At 43.3% G+C, this 23,200-nt stretch overlaps 1 non-coding gene across 1 annotated transcript; it reads right to left on the bottom strand.

The window, feature by feature from the left end:
- Positions 1-347: 347 nt before the first annotated feature.
- LOC124891962 lies at positions 348-454 on the bottom strand. Its single transcript, XR_007049989.1, has one exon. It is a non-coding gene; the product is annotated as a small nucleolar RNA R71 (small nucleolar RNA).
- Between the last annotated feature and the right edge of the window lie 22,746 nt (positions 455-23,200).

Raw genomic sequence — 23,200 nt, 5'->3', positions numbered from 1 at the left:
GTGGCAATCCCACTTACGCACCTTGTGACTAACAGTATTCTAAAGCCTGAACCAAGAGGTCGATGAGAATTGAAACAAAATATGGTGCAATTATTGAGATCTGCAGGAGAATTTTAGGGTCTTTCACACGAGGATCCGCAACAGCTCTTACAAACTTTCTTGGAGATAAGCGATACATATATTCCTGAAGATGTGAATGTTGATTATGTCAGATTGACACTCTTTCTCTTTTCTCTACTGGGGGAAGCAAACAGATGGCTATTTGTTGAACTACACCAATCCATCACTACATGGGAAGAATATGCTCGAAGGTTCTTTTTAAATTTTTTCCATCTCAGAAAAATGCACGATTAAGGGGTGAGATTTTGAGTTTCAGACAGAAAGATAGAGAAAATCTGTACCAAACTTGGGAGAGATTCAAGGGCATGCTCAGAAGTTATCTTCATCACCATCAATCGAATGATGTTTTGGTGCATACATTTATAGAAAACCTTGATTCTAATACAAAGATTCTCTTGGATTTAGCAGAAGGGGGTCAAGCTTTAGAGAAAACATATAAAGAATTATATACCTTGCTGAATCGAATTGGATAAGGAAATCCTGATTGGCATGCAGACTCAAGGAATGCTCCCAAGAAGGTTGCATGATTTTGGAGGTTGATCAGTTCACTGCATTACAAGCATAGATTACAGCAATACAGAACCATATGACTACTCAGCTTAACAACTTAAAGTTGGGTACAACACAACTAGCAGCCATATCAAATATAGTTCAATAGGTATATTCACGGTATGAAGTTTGTGGAAGCAGTGAGCATAAAGTAGATGTATGTTCTGTTAATCCAGATTTAGTCAACTACATGGGGAATGCAAATCGTTAGGGTCAACAGAATTTTAACAATACATATAATCCAAATTAGAGCAATCACCCTAATTTCTCATGGGGTAGAAATCAGGCACAGAATACAAATCAGTATAAAGGACCAGTGCAACCAAATCCACAACCGGTTTAGAATAATCAGGAGACTACCTTGAATAGTAGTATAGAGGAGATGCTTAAGCAGTTGATGGCTCAACAAGCACAGTTTGCAGTGGACATGAAGGCTCAATAGGCATAATTTGCAACTGAGTTTAAGAGTTAGCAATTACTCACAAGAAATTTGGAGTTGCAGTTAGGTCAAATCTTGGGATCACAGAATACACGGCCACAAGGAGCATTGCCTAGCGACACTGAAGCTAATCCTAAACAAGTGAATGTGCTTACAATGAGGAGTGGGCTGCAAACAAAGAAGATAATTCAGGAGAAGGATAGTCCCATGGTCACTGATGATAGTTTGCAAGAGAATGCAGAAGTAAAAGAAAAAGAAAAAGAGGCTAGTGAAGAGATTTGTATAGACAAGAAGACTATCCCCTTACCCTTTCCTCAAGGGCCAAGAAAGTATCAAGAGGAAGCCAGTTTTAAGAAGTTTCTAGATCTTCTGAAACAAGTTCAAGTAAACCTTCCTCTTGTTGACATTCTACAGAGTGTGCCAAAATCTGCATGGGGATTCGAAAGCATTGAAATTGGTCCAGGTTATGAACTTGGCTGTAATTGAGACAAGTGTTGGTAGAACCTTTGAATAGACCAATTGGTCCACCACCCAAGCCTTCAGTTGAAGAAGCTCCTAACTCGGAGATTAAGGTTATTCCTCCTCACTTACAATATATTTTTCTTGATGATCAAGATACCTTGCCTGTTATTTTTTTTGCAGGATTATTCGATGTACAGGTAAAGAAAGTTGTAGCAGTTCTCAAAAGGAGAAGGAAAGCGATTGGCTAGTAGATGTCTGACGTTTTAGGAATCAATCCAACATTTTGCATGCATAATATTTACATGGAAGAGGTGTACAGACCTAGAGTACAACAACAAATAAGGTTGAATCTTGTAATGAAGTAGGTAGTCCAGAAAAAGGTGATCAAGTTGTTAGACAGTGGTATTGTCTACTTAATTTCTGATAGCAAATGGGTTAGTCCAGTGTACTGTGGACCAAAAAAGAGAGTAATAAAAGTAGTGATGAATGATGATAACGAGTTGGTTCCCACACGTACAGTTACCAGATAGAGAATATATAGAGATTATCGGATGTTGAATGAAGCAACTCATAAAGATCACTACCTAATTCCCTTCATTGACCAAATGCTGGATAGATTGGGAGGAAAAGAGTGTTATTATTTTTTGGATGGTTACTCTATCTATAATCAGATAAGCATAGCACCTGAAGACCAAGAAAAGACCATGTTCATTTGTCCATACGGTACATATGCTTTCAGATGCATGCCCTTCAAATTATGCAATGCACCGACTATATTTCAAAGATGTATGATGGCTACATTCTCAAACATGGTGGAGGAATTTGTAGAGGTATTCATGGATGATTTCTTTGTGTATGGGAATTCATTCGAAAAATGTTTGCAAAATCTCGACAAAGTTATAGCTCGGTGTGAAGAAATAAACTTGGTATTGAATTTGGAAAAATGCCATTTTATGGTTAAGGAGGGAATTGTCTTAGGCCATAAAGTTTCATGAAAAGAGCTGGAAGTTGAAAAAGCAAAGGTTGAAGTAATTGAAAAGTTTCCTCATCCAGTTACAGTCAAAGACGTGTGAAGTTTTTTGGGACATGCTGGGTTCTATAGATAATTCATTCTAGATTTCTCAAGATCGCAAGTATCATGTACAAATTGTTAGAGAAAGAAGACAAGTTCAAGTTTGGAGCTGATTGCCATGAAGCTTTTGAAAAGCTTAAGAAGAAGTTGACGGAAGCACCTATTTTGATCGCACCAGATTGGGAGTTACCTTTTGAGCTAATTGGTGATGCTAGTGATATTGCAGTGGGAGCAGTGTTGGGTCAGATAAAAGAGAAGGTATTTCGATCAATCTACTGTGCTAGCAAGGTAATGAATGATGCTCAAGTTAAATACACAGTTACAGAGAAAGAGATATTAGTTGTGGTATATGCATTTGATAAGTTTTGATCTTACTTAATTGGTACCAAGGTCATTGTTCATACGAACCACGCTGCCATTAAGTAACTCGTGAACAAAAAGGATGTAAATCCACGACTAATTAGGTGGATTCTGCTACTTTAGGAATTTGATCTTGAGGTGTGTGATAGAAAGGGAGCTAAAAATTAAGTTGCTGATCACTTACCATGGCTGGAAAATCAAGACCATATTGTAGATGACTTTCATAGTATCAAGGAAGACTTTCCTGATTGGAAGTTGTTGTTATTAGAAGTAGTTGAGTTCCCATGGTATGCTGACATTGTAAACCTGATAGTTTGTAGGGTGTATCCTTCTGAAACTACCTCACAACAAAGAAAGAAATTACTCTATGATTCTCGTGCTTACATTTGGAATGAACCATACCTTTTCAAGCAGGTTCCAAATGGAGTTATTAATAGGTGTATCCCAGAGGCTGAATTTTTAAAGGTGTTACAAGATTACCACTCATCTCCATATGACAAACATCATCGTGGTAAGAGGACTGTGAGAAAAGTGTTGCATTTAGGGTTTTTTGGCCGACTTTGTTTTGAGATGCAGTGGTATTTGTAAAGAGTTGTGATCAATGCCAAAGGTTGGGTACTACAACCAGGCGTTATGAGATGCCCCTGAATAATATTTTAGAAGTAGAAGTCTTTGACATTTGGGGGATTGATTTCATGGGCCCCTTTCCACCTTTGAAAGGTAATTTGTACATTCTTGTTGTAGTTGATTACGTCTTTAAATGGGTGGAATCTATCGCAAGTACGACTAATGATGCAAGAGTGGTGCTGAAGTTTGTGAAGAAGAACATATTTTCCAGATTTGGTACGCTAAGAGCAATAATTAGTGATGGAGTTACGCACTTTATCAACAACTGGTTCAAGAATTTTCTTGCTAAATATAGTGTTTGACACAAGGTGGAGACTGCATACCATCCTCAAACGAGTGGAAAAGTAGAGGAATCCAATCAAGAGATTAAGCAAATACTTCAAAAGACCGTGAATGGGCAGAGAAAAAATTGGGCAGAGAAGCTGGATGATGCACTGTGGGCATATCGAACAACGTATAAAATGCCCATTGGGACATCTCTATATCGCTTAGTGTATGGTAAGGTGTGTCATATTCCTGTAGGGTTGGAACACCAAGCATATTGGGCTATGAAGAAGCTGAATTTTGAAATGACTTTTGCAGGAGAAGGAAGGTTATTGCAACTGATTGAGCTTGATGAGTTTAGACTCCATGCCTATTAAAACTCCAAGCTTTACAAGGAAAAGACTAAACGTTGGCATGACAAGCACATTCAAGTTAGGGAATTTAAACCAGAACAAGTAGTGTTATTGTTTAATTCATGGCTTATGTTGTTTCCGAATAAATTACAATCGAAATGGTCTGGACCTTTTGAGATGGTACGCATGACACCCCATGGAGCTGTGGAGTTTTGGAATATAGAAAAGACAGAGAAGTTCCTTGTGAATGGACAGCATGTAAAGCATTATTGGGCAGATCATCCGGACAAGCACAAGGAATCTATCACTTTCACTGATGAGTGATGATGAGCTGAGCCGTACCACGATGTAAAATAAGGCGCTATGTGGGAGACAACCCACACATGTATTGTAATAGGTAGTTTAATTTTTTTCTTGTAAAATAAAAAAAAGAAAAGAAAAATACAAAAAAATAAGTCGTGCCACGACCAAAACCAAGGCGCTGAGTGGGAGGTAACCCATTTTCACTAACAATTTTTGTTGTTTTCGTTTGAGATTGCAGGGAATTTCAAAGTGAAATGAGAAGATTACCACATTTGAGGAAAGCAATCAGGTTTACAAAATGATTTGTGTAAGTGGGGATTTACTCAGGTAAGAAAAGAGTGAGATTTACATAAGGAATCTGAGTTTGAAGAATAGATGCGGAACTGGGTATTTTGACAATTGTCTAATTTCAGTAAGGATACACAAATTTCACCACGACGCAAAGAAGTGTAAATTGAGAATTATCAAATTCGATGGATTGTCGTGATTTCCAGCGCGATGCGAAACTTGGATAATTGACAATTATCAATTTACAGTGAGTGGACGCTAATCTTAGCGCATCGTGGTTGGCAGTTAAATGGCAATTGGCCTTATCCAGTAGGTCTATGTGATCCTACCGCATCGTGGAGTGGGCTTAAATCGAACATAAATATTTCATTAACCCTAACCTGACCCACGCCTCTATAAATATAACCTCATAAACCCTAAACCCATTTATTTCAATATCAGCACCACCCTCTCACTCCCTCTCCTATAAACTTCTCCAATTTTTCACTTTCTCTCATTCTTCTCTCAATTGTTGAGGTATTTTCTTTAAGATTTATTTATTTATTACCTTTCTTGTTACATCTAGTGATGATTGATAGTGTTTTTAGGCATAATCTTGTTTTCCCTCTCATAATAGTTGTAAATATTAGCATTGCCTATGATATTTTGTCCAATTTGTGACGCCTTAGCCTACTTGTCATTATTTTGAATCAATGAGAGCAAAATTGAATGGTATCTACAGTTGGTATTAGGGGGTAAACGTTTTTCATGCTAGTTGAGAGGATGGGGAGTTTAAGGGTATTGTAGCTGGAGGCCAAAGGCTAAACTATTTTGGAAGTTAGGAGGGTAATTTCGTTCCACTGTGTATATGCCCTTATTGTCTGATGTTAGATGATTGAGAAGAATTCTAGAATATGAGATGCTATAGTAACATGATCTTATTTATAGTCTCGTATTATGTGATTAACTGGGAGTCAATGACATAGGGTTGTATGCTGAGGAAATGACAAGGGATGATATGTCCCGAAGAATAATATGATGTCTTGGAATATGATATTAAGGCCTACGCAAAGGAAAGTCTGAGTACCTTAGTTGTTAACATAGGTGCTTGGCTAATAACTAAGTGTAGGGTGGAAAGGCACCCGTAATGCACACTCATTTTAGCTAATCCTCAGTTTAATCTTCTTGAATGTTTGTTGCATTTTCTTAATTGCAGGAATAATGGAATCACAATCAAGCAAGGGCAAGGCAAAGACAGGACCTTTTGCTCCTGCAAGGAAGAGAAGTAGACCATCTAAAGGGCAATTAACTAGAGTGCCTAGGGCCCCTCCTCTTCAGTAGGGGCAGTTTGAAAATTTGGATTCAACGTTGTACAAAATAATGGGAAGTAGTGGTATACTAAGCAAACTGATGCTGAGTATATTCCAGAGGTCTATATCGATTGGGCTAGCTTGATGATAGGGTGTCCATCTATGGTATGGAGAATCGAGGCACTCAATATGAATTCTATTTTTTATCAGCCGACTGAGTGTAACGTGCATCTTGTTAGATAATTCTATGCTAATTGGGACCCCAGCCATCCTGAACATTTGTTGAAGGTCCGAGGGAAGGTGATTCAATTCATAGCTTCTGATGTTAATGAGTTGTTGGGTATCCCAGAGACGAACCCATATTTCTTATGATAGTTTATTATTTCTCCTCCTTATGCCCATATTAGGCATTTATTATGTGGCCAATGATCTTCAGCCCGTTGGATGAGGCATCGAGTTACACGTTTGCATTCTTCTTTCCCCTATACTCAGATTAACAAGGAAGCAAGAATGTGGGGTTGTATTGTGTATGCCTGCTTGATTTAAGGAAAACATATGACTGAGGTGACTAAGGATAGGGTATGTTTGATTTATGCCCTAATGTGTGCTGATGTGGAGATTAATGTGGGGAGTGTAATTTTTTCTGCGATGAAGAAGGTGCGTACCCAGGTGGGTCAAAGCTTTGGATTTGGAGGTTTGGTGACTAGATTTTTAAGATGGCATAGGATGGATGAAGAGAAACTTGACTATGAACCTGAGGTGATCACTCGTTCTATGGAAATAACTACTACAAGAAGCACATCTAGGGCATCTGGCCCAATTTTAACTATGATGGAGCGACAGACAAGGATTGATGAGGTGCTGGGTAGGCTATATGGTCTCATAATAATGATGTTGAGGACAGAAGGCAGACCCGCTACACCAAAGGAGCTCCATGCTAAAGAGCTCGACTATCTACTTGGCCATCATGCTAGGACCGTGTTGAGGATTGGCCCAAATTTTGTGGAGCCTGTTGATGATGATGTACCCAAAGATGAAGAACAGAGGTATAGGGATTCTGATATAGAGTCTAATGAAGAAGAGCAATCTGATGATGATGGAGCTGACGATGATCATGATGATATGGATGTGGATCCTGAGGACATGTCTTCTATGGTCCCGTTTGAGTGATCAGGAAGTATACTGCCACCCTACCATAAGCTTAATTGGAAGCACTAGGAAATTTCTTTATTTTAAGTATGGGGTGGTGGGTTTGTGTTCTCTTGCATCTTTATTTTTTTTAGTTATTCGACTGAACAATATTATTTTTCTATTTTCCTGTATTGGTTTAAAGTACAAGCTTTTCAGAACACTGGTCTGTAATAGTTAGTAACTTCGATTTTATGGATTGCAATTTGCCCTCTTTGGCATTTATCGCATATCGCTTCAGTTTAAAGAATTATGTTATTGTTATTTTTGCCCTCATTGGCAAGTTTAGTTTCAAGTAGTTACGTTTGCTTTTTCTCTCTTTGGTAATTAGGAATAAACAGTCATAGTTAGTTAACATCCCCTATGATAGATGGATGACGACTGTCTTAAGGGGAGTGGTCATACGAAGTAAAGAAATTTAGGAGAACCTAATCACTATCTTAGAGGAATGTGTGAAATGGGCCATCTTTGCAGTAATTGAAACTAATTCTAGTATCAATAAGCATAAGAGTGTTTCTATTTTGAGTACTAAGGATTCAATATCGATAAATGAAATTTGATGTGTTGGCTTAATTTTGAATTCAATAAATAACATGATTGGGAACCTTTGGCTGATTCTATACATACACGTGAGTGTGAGGATTAGTATAAATTCTACATAAATAGAAATTACTAGAACTTTCCCGATGTGTCTACAAAGAAAAATAACGGGTGTTGGGTACAGGAAGTGATGTAGGCATTTCTTTGATAGCCTTGTTTCTAACTTTAATAGCCCTCCATTGGTGCATAGTCTTAGTTAGCCCCGTTGAGCCTTTAGTCTCTTTCTTTGGTAGCTTGTTATGAAACCTTATCCCTTCTTTGTTGAATTGTAATTTGATCCAAATAAGCTCTTGATCAATTTTAATATAAGACTAAGAAAAGATTAAGAGAAAAAATGAGGAAAGAAGGTAATCATTTGATGCCCCCAAAGTAGTTGTAATTGATGTTTGATGATGCTGGTTTAATTGGGATTTAGTAAATAGAAATGTTACAATGAACCTGGTTTGGCCCTAGTCTAGTTGGATAATATGTACCTTAATGAAGGCTTTTTTGTTTAAGTTAAGGGTGGCTATAATAGGGGTGCGTAATATGAATATGGAAGGAATGACTAATACTCCTAATCTAGTTTGAGAAAATAAGTTAATTGAAAAAGGTGTTGACAAATGAAAGTATGGGGAGAAATAGAAGGATAAATTGGTGTTGGAAAATAGAGTGAATTGATAGCTTTTGTATTTAAACGCTTAGGAGCAATAGTCACTATTTATGTAAATTGTACCTACCTGTCCCTAAGCCTTAATTACAACCCGAAAAAGACCTAGTTGATCCTTCACCCAAACATCTGACTATAAGTGGAGTAGAACATTAAGGGCAAGCTTATGGTTCATTCACTAGCATGTATGAATTCTTTGTTGAGAGTGAGCGATTTGATGTTGATACTCCCCTATTTTTGCATAGATATCGTTGTAAGTTAATATGGGGAAATTTTCTTGAGTGAGGATGCAGGCAGATAAAAGCCAAATTACTTATTGTGTTTCTTTCATTGATTTTGCCAACATGTTAGAAATTCATTGTTGAGATAGAAAAAATTATACTAAAGTGTCTCATGTGTTAAAAACTGTTTTGACAAGATGATGTAAGAATTCGTTATTGCAAAGTGTAAGTGCCCATGGCCACATAACTTTGAGATTGTAATGAAAAGAGAAAGTAAATATGTTTTTGAATTCATATGTTCGAGGAAGAACAACATTTTAAGTGTGGGGTGGTGATCTTGGGCATATTTATATGCTCAAAGCACCAATATGCACCCAGATTTTAAGTGTGCGGTGGGGATCTTGTGCCTAATGGATATGATTATAGTTTCAGGTTCAAAATCATGAAGAATTGTGCATAATTGGATACAACGAGGATATGGAAGTTGTAAAGGAATGCAAGGGACTGAAGTTAAGTTGAAAAAGGGAAGCTGGAAAGTAGGAATCCTCATTTGAAGACACTCCGCATCGCGAGGATCAACAAAATAGCAATGGTCAAATTCCAGTGAAGGTTTGCAAAACTATCGCGTCGCGAAGAAGTTTCATTTATTAGATTTGGCGACCTGAAGGTTTAACGCATTGAGGAGGAGGATTATATTGCAATTGTCCCAATCAAGTGGCTAACCGTGATAGTGGCGCGTCGCAGTGAGGGTGCATTTTACAATTGTTAGGGAATACTTGAGCTTTGTGATTTACTAGATTTTAATGAAAAATAACAATCGAATTCATGGCGCAACGCTCTGGGTGGATAATTTGGGAATATTGTAAGTGTTTGTCAAGCAGAGTACCAGTGGAAAAACAGAAATTTCTCTCTTTTAGGGGTCTTAAACATTCTTTTGAATTTTTTTATTCGAAGGATTGATTTGGGGTATGATTTGTTACTTATTTTGGATGATGAATTCAAACATGAGTGGCTAAACACCCTATTTCTGGGGTTGAGGCTAAGAACAAGAGTACTCTTTAATATTCTTATTCATAATTTCTTTTTGGATTATTATATGGGTTGTTCTTAATTTCTTGAGCTTACTATTTTAATGATTGGCCACCATTAGAATAAATTTATATTTCTATGTGAATCCGAGAGGAGAATCATAGGATAGAACGAAGAAATTAGGGAGCAAGGTTCTTATTCTTTTATAAAATAAGGGATTTGAATTAGCATCTAGGATAGGGATATACCTAGAAGCCTTGCTTGGTTTACTTGCAAGAACACAACTTCATAAATCTTGAAGATTTGATGTAACTCTGTGGGAGTTGTAGTTACAACATTCAACAGATAAAAGATTTGAGGTCAGGAGACCAAGATATTGGTATAACCTTTGTGAACCATCAACCCGATAACCAATTAGACTGTGAAAAGAATAGAGAATTGTATGATTGTTCAAAATACCTTAACCCTGGAATCATCCTCATTATTGATTACAACCGTTGCATACTTTATATCATTAATTATTTCTTGTTTAGTAATTTATATTTTATTTACAGAATCATCTTAATCTTGATACAATCAAACACATAATACTCAATTGCCTTGAACTAAATCTTGAATAAATTTCTATTTTATTGATCCTCGAGGGAACGATATCTGACTGTCCAAGTCATTATATTACTTCTACGATCATTTACACTTGTGTGTGCATAGAGACGCAACAGCCACTTGAGTGGGAAAATGGGAGAAATGATGCTAACGGGGGATTTTCGAGTCAAATCGATGTGCCATAAACCACGGTTTTAGGGGTAGGCCGGGGGTCCGGGCGTGCTGTGGACCAAAAATCAACCAGGGCATGCTAAAGAGGTTGGGAATCATCACAACGAGGTCCATTTAAGTTTTTGTGGCCATTTGGAAGGACAAACATGTAAAACAGAGTGAACGGGGTATTTTTGAGCCAAATTGGTGTGCAATAACCTACGGTTGTGAGGGTGAACCGGGGTTCCAGGCGTGATATGGGACAAAAATTGACCGGGACATACTAGGAGGTAGAGGATCATACCAGTATGGCCTCTTTAATTTTTCGTTGCTATTTGGGTGGACAAACAGGCGAAACGCTGTGAACGGGGTATTTTTAGGCTAAATTGGTGTTCTATAGCCCACGGTTTTAGGGTGGGCCCGGGTTCTAGGCATGTTGTGGGCCAAAAATTAATCGGGGAATGCCAGGGAGGTTGGCGATCATCCCAATGTGGTTCGTTTAATTTTTCGTGGCCATTTGGGGAGACAAACGGGTGAAACGACACAAATGAAGCATTTTTTAGATAAATCGGTGTGCTTTAGCCTATGGTTTTGGGGGTGGGCTCAGGGTCCAAGCATGATGTAGTTCAAAAATCGATCGGGGCGTTCCTGGGGGGTTGAGAATCATCCTAGTGTGGTCCGTTTAATTTTTTATGATCATTTGGGTGGACAAACGGGTAAAACGGTACGGACGGGGAATTTTTACCTAAATCAATGTGCTATAGCTCATGATTTTGGGGGTGTGCCCGGGGTTCGGGTGTGCTGTTGGCTAAAAATTGACCGGGGCATACCAGGAAGGTTGGATATCATCCCAGTGTGGTTTGTTTAATTTTTCGTGGCCATTTGGGTGAACAAACGGGTGAAACGGCGCGAACGGGGCATTTTTGGGCCAAATAGGTGTGATATAGCAAGCGATTTTGGGGGTAGGCCCGGGGTCCGTGCATAATGTGGGCCAAAAATTGGTTGGGGCATTTCAGGGAGGTTGGGGATCATCCCTGTATGGAAATTTGGGTTTAAAACCTAGCAAAAAGGCATGAACGAGGCATTTTCGATCCAAATCGATGTGCTATAGCCCACGGTTTTGGGGGTGGACCTAGGTTCCGGGCTTACTGTTGGCAAAAATCGACCAGGGTATACCAGGGAAGTTGGGGATCATCTAGTGTGGTCCATTCAAGTTTTCATAGCCATTTGGGTGGACAAACAGGCGAAACTGCGCGAACGAGGCATTTCCAAGACAAATTGGTGTGCTATAACCCACGGTTTTGGCAGTGCGCCCGAGGTTCGGGCATACTGTGGGCTAAAAATTGATCGGAGTATGCTAGGAAGGTTGGTGATCATCCTTGTATGGTCCATTTAATTTTTCATAGCCATTGGTTGGACAAACATGTGTGAACGGCATGAACAAGGCATTTTCGGGCTAAATTGATTTGTTATAGTCTACAGTTTTAGGGGTGAGCCTGGCATCCGGGCATGGTGTACGTCAAAAATTGATCAGGGTGTGCTAGTGAGGTTGGGGATCGTCCCAGTATGGTTTGTTTATTTTTTTGTGGCCATTTGGGTGGATAAATTGGTAAAACAACGTGAACGGGCCATTTTCGAGCCAAATCAATGTGCTATAGCCCACGATTTTGGGGGTGGGCTCGGGGTTCGAGCGTGCTGTGGGCTGAATATCAATCGGGACATGCCAGGGAGGTTGAAGATCATCCTAGTGTGGTCCTTTTAATTTTTCATTATCATTGGGTGGACAAACGGACAAAACAGTGCGAACGGGGCATTTTTTGGCCAAATAGGTGTGCTATAGCACACGGTTTTGGGGGTGAGCCCGAGGTCCAGCTATGCTGCTGGTCGAAAATCGACCAGGGCTTGCCAGAGACTTTAGGAATCATGCTACTGTGGTCCGTTTAATTTTTTGTGTCTATTTGGGTGGACGAGCGGGCGAAACGGCATGAACAGGTGTTTTTGGGCTAAATCGGTGTGCATAGCCCACAGTTTTGGTGGTTGACCCAGGGTCTAGGCGTGGTGTCGGCCAAAAATTGACTGGGGTGTGCCAGAGAGGTTGAAGATCATCCCAGTGTGGTCTGTTTAATTTTTCATGGCTATTTGGGTGGACAAACGAGCAGAACAGGGTAAACAGGGCATTTTCGGGCCAAATGTGTGTTTTATAGACCATGATTTCAGGGGTTGACCCTGGATTCGAGCATGTTGTGGGCCGAAAATTGACCGGGGCAAGCCAGAGAGGTTGGGGATCATCCCAATATGTTCCGTTTATTTTTTTTGTCGCTATTTGGGTGGACAAACAGGCGAAAAGACACGAAAGGAGCATTTTCGAACCAAATCGGTGTGCTATAGCCCATGGTTTTGGGGGTGGGCCCGGGGTCCAGGCGTGCTGTGGGCCAAAAATTAACTGGGGGTGCTAGAAAGGTTAGGGATAATTCCATTATGATTCGTTTAATTTTTCTTGGCCACTTGAATAGACAAACAGGCGAAACGGCAGGAATGGGGCATTTTTTCAGGCTAAATCGGTGAGCTATAGACCACGATTTTGGGGGTGGGCTCGAGGTCCGGGCGTTTGATGGGTGAAAAATTGAATGGGGCATGCCAGGAAGGTTGGGATCATCCCAATATGGTCCATTTAATTTTTTATGGCCATTTGGGTGGACAAAAGGGCGAAACAGCATTAACGGGATATTTTTGAGCCAAATTGGTGTGCTAAATGGGCAGAACGATGTGAATAGGGCATTTTTGGGCCAAAGCTGTGTGCTTAGTCTACGATTTTGGGGGTGGGCCTGGGGTCCGAGCGTGCTGTAGGTCAAAAATCAATAAAGGTGTGCCAGGGAGATTGGAGATCATCTCAATGTGGTTCATTTAATTATTCATGTCCATTTAGGTGGACCAACATGAGAAACGGTGCGAAAAGGGCATTTCTTAGCCTAATCGGTGTGCTATAGCCTACGATTTTAGGGGTGGGCCCAAGCTTCGGGCGTGCTGTATGCCAAAAATTAATCAGGGAATGCTAGGGATGTTGGGGATCACACAATGTAGTCCATTTTATTTTTCGTGGCTATTTGGGTGGACAAATGAGCAAAATAGAGGGAATGGGATATTTTCGAGCCAAATCGGTGTGCTATAGCCCATGGTTTTGGGGGTGGACCCTGGGTCCAGGCGTGATTTGGGCCAAAAATTGATCGGGGTGTGCCAAGGAGGTTGGGATCATCCTAGTGTGGTCCATTTAATTTTTCGTGGCCGTTTGGGTTGACAAATGGGTAAAATGACACGAACGGGGTAATTTTAGGCCAAATCAGTGTGCTATAGCCCACAGTTTTGGGGGTGGGACCAAGGTCCAGGCGTGTTGTACGCTAAAAATTGACCGAACCGTGCCAAGGAGGTTGGGGATTATCCCAATTTGGTCCCTTTAATTTATAATGGCCATTCGGGTGGACAAACGGGAGAAACGGCACAAATGGGGCATTTTTGAGAATAATCAGTGTGCTTTAGCCCATGGTTTTGGGGGTGCTAGGGGTCCAATCATAATGTGGGCCAAAAATTGATCGAGACGTGCTTGGGAGGTTGGCGATCATCCCAGTGTGGTTCGTTTATTGTTTCGTCGCCATTTGGGTGAAAAAACGGGCGAAACAGCTTGAACGGGGCATTTTCGGGCCAAATCAGTGTGCTATAGCCCACGATTTTTGGGGTGGGCCCGGGGTTCAGGCGTGCTGTAGGACGAGTATCAATCGGGCCGTGCCAGGGAGGTTAAGGATCATCCCAATGCGTTTAATTTTTCGTTGCCATTGCAAAATAGTGCGAACGAAGCATTTTTAGGCCAAATCGATGTGCTATAATACACGGTTTTGGGGATGAACCCGAGGTCCAGCCATGCTGCTGGCCGAAAATCGACCGGGGCATGATAGGGAGTTTAGGAATCATCTTAGTGTGGTCCGTTTAATTTTTCATGGCCATCTGGGTAGAGGAACAGGCGAAATGGCATGAACAGGTGTTTTGGGGCCAAATCAGTGTGCTATAGCCCACAGTTTTGGTGGTGGACCCAGGGTCCGGGTGTGGTGTGGGACAAAAATTGATCGGGGTATGTCAGAGAGGTTGGATATCATCCCAATATGGCACTTTTAAATTTCATGACTATTTGGGTGAACAAACGGGACGGGGCATTTCAAGCCAAATGTGTGTTCTATAGACCACAATTTTGGGGATTGTCTCGGGATCCGAGCGTGCTATGGGATAAAAATAGATCGGGGAGTGCCAGGGCAGTTGGGGATCATCCCAATGTGGTCTTTTTAATTTCTTATGGCTATTTGGGTGGACAAACAGGCAAAATGGCATGAACGAGGCATTTTCGAGCCAAATCAATGTGCTATAGCCTATTGTTTTAGGGGTGGGCCCGTGGTCCAAGCGTACTGTGGGCCAAAAATCAACCGGGGCGTGTCAGGGAGGTTGGGGATCATTTCATTTTGGTCCATTTAATATTTCGTGGCCACTTGGATGGACAAACAGGTAAAACGGCGGGAACGGTGCATTTTTAGGCCAAATCTATGAGCTATAGACCATGGTTTCGGGGTTGGGCTAAGGGTCCGGATGTGTGGTAGGACAAAATTTGAATGGGGTATGTCAGGGAGGTTGGGGATCATCCCAAGGTGGTCCATTTAATTTTTCGTGGCCATTTGGGTGGACAAAAGGGCGAAACAGCGTGAACGAGGCATTTTTTAGCCAAATTGGTGTGTTATAGCTCACGGTTTAGGGGATGGGTCCTGGTTTCGGGCGTGCTGTGGGTCAAAAAATCTACCGGGGCGTGCCCGGGAAGTTGGGGATCATTCCAGTATGGTCCATTAAATTTTTTGTGGCCATTGCGGAGGACAAATCGGTGAAACCGCGCAAACGGGGCATTTTTTAGCGAAATTGGTGTGCTATAGCCCACGATTTCGGGGGTGGATAGGGGTCCGGGCGTGATGTGTGCTGGAAATCAATCAGGGCATGCAAGGGATGTTGGGGATCATCATAATGTTGTCTGTTTAATTTTTTGTGGCCATTTGGGTTGATAAATAGGTAAAACGGCGCAAACGGGGCATTTTGAAGCTAAATCGGTGTGATATAGCCCACGGTTTTGGGGGTGGCCTCGTGGTCCGAGTGTACTGTGGGTGGAAAATCGACTGAGGCATGCCAGGGAGGTTGGGGATCATCCCAGTATGGTCCATTTAATTTTTTGGGGACACTTGGGTGGACAAACGGGCATAACGGAGCAAATGGGGCATTTTTGGGGTTAAATAGGTGCACTATAGCCCATGTTTTCATGGGTGGGTCCGGGGTTCAGGCATGCTGTGGGTCAAAAATTGACCGGGCCATGCCAGAGAGGTTGGGGGTCGCCCCAGTATGGTCCATTTAATTTTTTCTGGACTCTTGGGTGGACAAACGGGCGAAACGACGCGAAAGGGGTATTTTTGGGCTAAATCGGTGTGCTATAGCTCACGGTTTCATGGATGGGACTGGGTCCAGGCGTTCTGTAGGCCAAAAATCGATCGAGACATGCCAGGTAGGTTGGGTATTGTCCCAGTGTGGTTAGTCTAATATTTTGTGCCCATTTGGGAGGACAAACGGGCAAAACCGGGCAAAGGTGGCATTTTTGGGATAAAATGGTATGTTATAGCCCACGGTTTCGGGGGTGAGCCCGAGGTCCAAGATGATGTATGGTAAAACTCAATCGAGGTATGCCAGGAAATGTGGGGATGATTAAAATATGGTCCGTTTGATTTTTCATGGCCATTTAGGTGGACAAACGGGTGAAATGATGCGTACGAGGCATTTTAGAGATAGGCCCGGGGTCCAGGATTGATGTGAGTTAAAAATTAATTGGGGTACGCCTGGGAGGTTAGGGATTGTTGCAGTGTGGTCCGTTTAATTTTTTATGGCCATTATGGAGGAAAAATGAGCAAAACGGTGCGTATGGGGCATTTGACCAAATCCGTGTGCTATAGCCCACGGTTTATGGGTGGGCCCGAGTTTCAAGCGTGCTGTGGGCTGAAAATCAACCGGGGCATCCCACGGAGGTCTGGGATCATCCCAGTGTGGTCCGTTTAATTATTTGCGGCCATTTGGGTAGACAAACAAGCAAAACGGTGGGAACAGGGCATTTTCGAGCTAAATTGGTGTGCTATAACATACGGTCTCAGGGGTGGGCACGGGGTCCGGGCGTGCTATGGGATAAAAATAGACTGGGGCATACCACAGATATTGGGGATCATTGCAGTGTGGTCTATTTATATTTTCGTGGCCATTTATATGGACAAACGGGTAAAACGAAGGGAACGGGGCATTTTTGGGCAAAATCGATGTGCTATAGCCCATGGTTTTGGGGGTAGGCCAGGGCTCAGGGCGTCCTGTGGAATAAAAATTAATCGAGGTGTGCTAGGAAGGTTGGGGATCGTCCTAATATGGTCCGTTTAATTTTTTGTGGCCATTTGGGTGGACAAATGGACAAAACAGTGGGAACGGGGAGTTTTAAGGCTAAGTCGGTGTGCCATAGCCCATGTTTTTGGGAGTGGACCTAGGCTTTGAGCATTCTGTGGGCCAAAAATTGACTGAGGCATGCTAGGGAGGTTGGGGATCTCCCTAGTATGCTCCATTTAAATTTTCGTGGTCATTTGGATGGATAAAAGGGTAGAACAACGTGAACAAGGAGGTTGGGATTTATCCCAGTTTGGTCCGTTTAATTTTTCATGGCCATTTGGATGGACTAACAGGAGTATTAACATGAATGGGGTATTTTCAGGCCAAATTGGTGTGCTTCAGGCGATGGTTTCGGGGGTGGGCTTGGGGTCTGAGTGTGTTGTGGGCCGAAAATCGATTGGGGCGTGCCAGGGAGGTTGAGGATCATCCCAGTATGGTCCGTTTAACTTTTCTTAACTATTTGGATGTACAAACCGGGCAAACAATGCGGACAAGGTATTTTTGGGCCCAATCTGTGAGCTATAGCCTACAATTTTGAGGGTGGGCCAGCGATCCGGGCATGCTGTCGGCCGAAAATTGACTGAAGCATGCTAGGGAGGTTGGGGATCATCCCAGTATGGTCCGTATAATTTTTTGTGGATACTTGGGCGGACAAACGGGCAAAACAGTACGAACAAGGCATTTTTAGGCTAAATCAGTATGCTATAGACCACGGTTTCAGGTGTAGGCCCAGGATCCGAGCGTGCTGTGGGCCAAAAATTTACCAAGGCATGCCAGGGAGGTTAGGATCATCCCAATGTGTTCCGTTTAATTTTCCGTGCCTATTTGGGTGGACAAACGGGAAAAACAGAGCGACCGGGGTATATTTAAGCAAAACTAGTGTTAAATAGTCCACGGTTTTGGGGGTGGGCCCGCGGTCTAGGCGTGATAGGGGCCAAAAATTGACTAGGACATGCCAGGGAGGTTGGGGATCTTCCCTATGCGGTCCATTTAATTTGTCATGGCCATTTGGGTGGACAAACGGGCGAAATGATGCAAACGAGGCATTTTTAGGCAAACTTGGTGTGCTATAGCCCACGATTTTGGGGGAGGGCCTGGGGTTCGGGCATTCTGTGGGCCAAAAATTGACCGGGCCATGCCAGGGAGGTTGGGAATCATTCTAATATCGTTCGTTTAATTTTTTGTGGCCATTTGGGTGTACAGAGGGGGGGAAACAGTGCGAACGGGGCATTTTCGAAACAAATCAATGTGCTTTAGCCTATGGTTTATGGTGTGGGCCTGGGGTCCAGGCGTGATGAGGGCCAAAACTAATCAGGGCATGTCGAGAACGTTTGGGATTGTCCCAGTATGGTCCGTTTAATATTTCGTTGCCATTTGGGCAGACAAACGGGCAAAACGGCACGGACGAAGCATTTTCGGCCAAATCGGAGTGCTATTGCCCATGGTTTTGGGGGTGGGCTCGGGGTATAGGCCTGTTGTGGGTGAAACATCTACTGGGTATGCCTGGTAGGTTGGGTATCATCCTAGTGTGGTCCGTTTAATTTTTGAGGCAATTTGGAAGGACATACGGCCAAATCGGTGTTCTATAACCTATAGTTTCGGGGGTGGGCCTGAGGTCTGGGCGTGCTTTAGGATCAAAATATACCGAGGTATACCAAGGAAGCAAGGGATCATTCCAGTGTGGTATTTTTAATTTTTCATTGCCATTTGGGTGGATAAACGGGTGAAACAGCCCAAACAGGGCATTTTTGGGCCAAATCGGTGTGCTATAGCCCTTGGTTTTGGGGGTGGCCGTGGGGTTCGGGTGTGATGTGGGCCAAAAGTCGATCTATTCATGCCAGGGAGTTTGAGGATCGTCCCAGTGAGGTCCATTTAATTTCTCATGGCTATTTGGATGGACAAACGAGCAAACCGGCGCAAATGGGGCATTTTTTGGCCAAATCAATGTGCTATAGCCAACAGTTTTGGGGGTTCGCCCGGGGTCCGGACGTTCTGTGGGCCAAAAATCAACCGGGGCATGTCAGGGAGGTTCGGTATCATTCTAGTGTGGTTATTTTAATTTTTTGTGGATATTTGGGTGGAGAAATGGGAGAAACATCATGAACGGGGCATTTTCGGGCAGAATTGGTTCATTTTTGGGGTGGACCAGGGGTTCGGGCAAGCTATGGGCCGAAAATTAACCAAGGCATGTTAGAGAGTCCAGGAATCGTCCTAGTGTGGTCCGTTTAATTTTTCATGGAAATTTTGGTGGACGAACGGGCAAAACGGCGGAAACTAGTTTTCGGACCAAATTGGTGTCCTATAGCCCACGGTTTTGGTGGTGGGCCCAGGTTCCATGCGTGATGTGGGTTAAAAATTTCATCGGGGCATGCCAGCGAGGTTGAGGATCATCCCATTATGGTTCGTTTAATTTTTTATGGCTATTTGGGCGGACAAACGGGCAAAACGGCACGAACAGAGCATTTTTAGGCCAAATGTGTGTGCTATAGACCGCGGTTTTGGGGGTGTACCCGTGATCTAGGTGTGGTGTAGGTGAAAAATCGATTGGGGCATGCCAGGGATGTTGGAGATTGTCCCAATATGGTCCGTTTAATTTTTTATGGCCATTTGGGTTGGTAAATGGGCAAAACGGTGCAAATGGGGCATTTTCGAGCCAAATCGATGTGTGATAGCCTACGATTTTGTGGGTGGCCTCGTGGTCCAGGCGTGCTGCAGGTTGAAAATCGACTGGGGCATGCCAGGTAGGTTGGGGATCATCTCAGTATGGTCCATTTAATTTTTCGTGGATACTTGGGTGGACAAATGGGCGCAACGGCGTGAACGGGGCATTTTTGGGTTAAATAGGTGAGCTATAGCTCATGTTTTTGTGGGTGGGTCCAGGATTCAGGCGTGCTATGGGTCAAAAATTGATCGGGGCATGCCAGGGAGGTTGGGGATTGCCCCAGTATGGTCCATTTAATTTTTTGTGGACTCTTGGATGGACAAACATGTGAAACGGCGTGCACGGGTTATTTTTGGGCTAAATCGGTGTACTATAGCTCACGGTTTCATGGATGGGCCTGGGGTCCAGGCGTGCTGTAGGACAAAAATCGATCGAGACATGCCAGGGAGGTTGGGTATCATCCCAGTGTGGTCAGTCTAATATTTTGTGTCCATTTGGGAGAACAAATGGGCGAAACAGCGCGAACGGGGCATTTTCGGGCAAAATCAATGTGCTATAGCCCTCGATTTTGGGGTGGGCTAGGGTTTTGGCCGTTCTGTTGGCCAAAAATTAATCACGGCACCAGGGAGGTTACGAATCATCCCAATGTCATTGGTTTAATATTTTATAGCTATTTGGGTGGACAAACGGGCGAAACGACGCGAACGGGGCATTTTTGGGCCAAATAGATTTGCCATAGCCCATGGTTTTGGGGGTGGGCATTGGGTCGGGGCGTGCTTTAGGTCAAAAATAGACCGAGGCATGATAGGGAGGTTGGGGATCATCCCAGTATGGTCCGTTTAATTTTTTGTTGCCATTTGGGAGGACAAACGGGCAAAACTGCGCAAATGGGGCATTTTTGTGACAAAATGGTGTGCTATAGCCCACAGTTTTGGGGGTGAACCAGGTGTCCAAGCATGCTTTGGGCCAAAAATTGATCGAGGTATGCTATGGAGGTTTGACATCATCCCAGTATGGTTCGTTTGATTTTTCATGGCCATTTAGGTGGACAAACAGGTGAAACGACATGAACAGGGTGTTTTCAGGGCATATTGGTATGTTATAGCCCACGGTTTCGGTGGTGGGCCAGGGGTCTGGGCGTGCTGTGGGCCTAAAATTGTCTGACACATTCTAGAGAGGTTGGGGATCATCTTAGTTTGGTCTGTTTTATTTTTTGCAGCAATTTAAGTGGACAAATGGGCAGAACGATGTGAATACAGCATTTTTAGGCCAAATCTATGTTCTTAGACCATGGTTTTGGGGGTGGGCCTCGGGTCTGAGCGTGTTGTGGGTTGAAAATCAACCGGGGCATGCCAAGGAGGTTGGGGATCATTTTAATGTGGTCCATTTAATATTTTGTGGCCGTTTAGGTAGACCAACGTGCAAAATGATACGAATGGGGCATTTTTGAGCCTAATCGGTGTGCTATAGCCTATGGTTTTGGGGGTAGGCTCGAGGTTCGGGCGTACTATGGGCAAAAAATCAATCGGGGCATGCTAAGTATGTTGGGGATCATCACAATATGGTCCGTTTAATTTTTCATGGCTATTTGGGTGGACAAACGGGCAAAACAGAGGGAACGGGGCATTTTTAAGCCAAATTGGTGTGCCACAGCCCATGGTTTCGGGGGTGGACCTGGGGTCCAGGCGTGATGTGGGCCAAAAATTGACTGGGACATAACAAGGTGGTTGGGGATCATCCCAGTGTGGTCCATTTAATTTTTCGTGGCCGCTTGGGTGAACAAACGGGTGAAACGGCATGAACGGGGTATATTTTGGCCAAATCGATATGCTATAGTCCACAGTTTGGGGGTGGGCCCGCGGTCCAGGGGTGCTATAGGCAAAAAATTGACAAGGCGTGGCAGGGAGGTTGGGGATTATCCCAATTTGGTCCATTTATTTTTTTTATGGCCGTTTCGGTAGACAAACGGGCGAAACGGGATAAATGGGGCATTTTTGAGATAAATCGGTATTCTTTAGCCCATGGTTTTGGGGGTGGGATCGAGGATGGGCTCGGGGTCCAAGCATGATGTGGGCTGAAAATCGATCGGGGCGTGTGTGAGAGATTGGGGATCATCCTAGTATGGTCCATTTAATTTTTTGTGGCCATTTGGGTGGACAAACAGGCGAAACAGTGTGAAAGTGGCATTTTTGGGCTAAATAGGTATGCTATAGCCCACGATTTTGGGAGTGGGCCCGGGGTCTGGGCGTGCTATGGGTCAAATATCAATCGGGGCATGCCAGGGAGGTTGGGAATCATCCTAGTATGGTCCATTTAATTTTTCGTTGCCATTGGGTGGACAAACGGGCAAAATAGTGCGAACGGGGCATTTTGGGCCAAATCGGTGTGGTAAAACACACAATTTTTGGGGTGGGCCTGAAATCCAGCAATGCTGCTGGCCGAATATCTATTGGGGCATGCCAGGGAGTTTTGGAATCATCCCAGTGTGGTCTGTTTGATTTTTCGTGGCCATTTGGGTGGATAAACGGGTGAAACGGCACGAACAGGTTTTTTGGGCTAAATCGATGTGCTATAGCCCACATTTTCGGAGGTAGACCTGGGGTCTGAGCGTGGTATGGGAGGAAAATTATCCGAGGCGTGCCAGGGAGGTTGGAAATCATCCTAGTATGGTCCGTTTAATTTTTTGTGGCTATTTGGGTGGACAAATGGGCGGAACAGCGTGAACGCTGTATTTTTGAGCTAAATGTGTGTTCTGTAGACCATGATTTTGGGTTTGGATCGGGATCCGAGCGTGGTGTGGGCTGAAAATAGACCAGGGCGTGACAGAGAGGTTGAAAATCGTCCCAATGTGGTCTGTTTAATTTTTTATGGCCATTTGGGTGGAGAAAAGGCCGAAATGGCGCAAATGGGGTATTTTCAAGCAAAATTAGTGCGCTATAGCCCATGGTTTTGAGTGTGGGCCTAGGGTCCGGGCGTGCTGTGGGCTAAAAATCAATCGGGGCATGCCAGGGTAGTTGGGGATCTTTCCATTATGGTCCGTTTAATTTTTTGGGGCCACATGGATGGAAAAACTGGAGAAACAGCGGGAACAGGGCGTTTTCAGGCCAAATCAGTGAGATATAGACCATGGTTTTAGGGGTGGGCTTGAGGTCCGGGCGTGTGGCAGGCCAAAATTTGAACTGGGCATACCTGGGAGGTTGGAGATTGTCCCAATATGGTCTATTTAAATTTTCATGACCATTTGGGTGGACAAATGGTCGAAACAGCATGAACGGAGCATTTTTTAGCCAATTCGGTGTGCTATATAGCCCACGGTTTAGGGGGTGGGATTGGGCGTGCTATGGGTTGAAAATCGATCGGGGTATGCCAGGGAGGTTAGGGATCATCCTAGTATGGTTCGTTTAATTTTTCGTGGCCACTTGGGTGGAAAAAAGGCAAAACGACACACACGAGGCATTTTTTAGCCAAATTAGTGCG

This window comes from Capsicum annuum, chromosome 1 (assembly GCF_002878395.1).
Source record: "Capsicum annuum cultivar UCD-10X-F1 chromosome 1, UCD10Xv1.1, whole genome shotgun sequence".
Classification (NCBI taxonomy): domain Eukaryota; kingdom Viridiplantae; phylum Streptophyta; class Magnoliopsida; order Solanales; family Solanaceae; genus Capsicum; species Capsicum annuum.
This window is presented reverse-complemented; position numbering and strand designations above follow the sequence as displayed.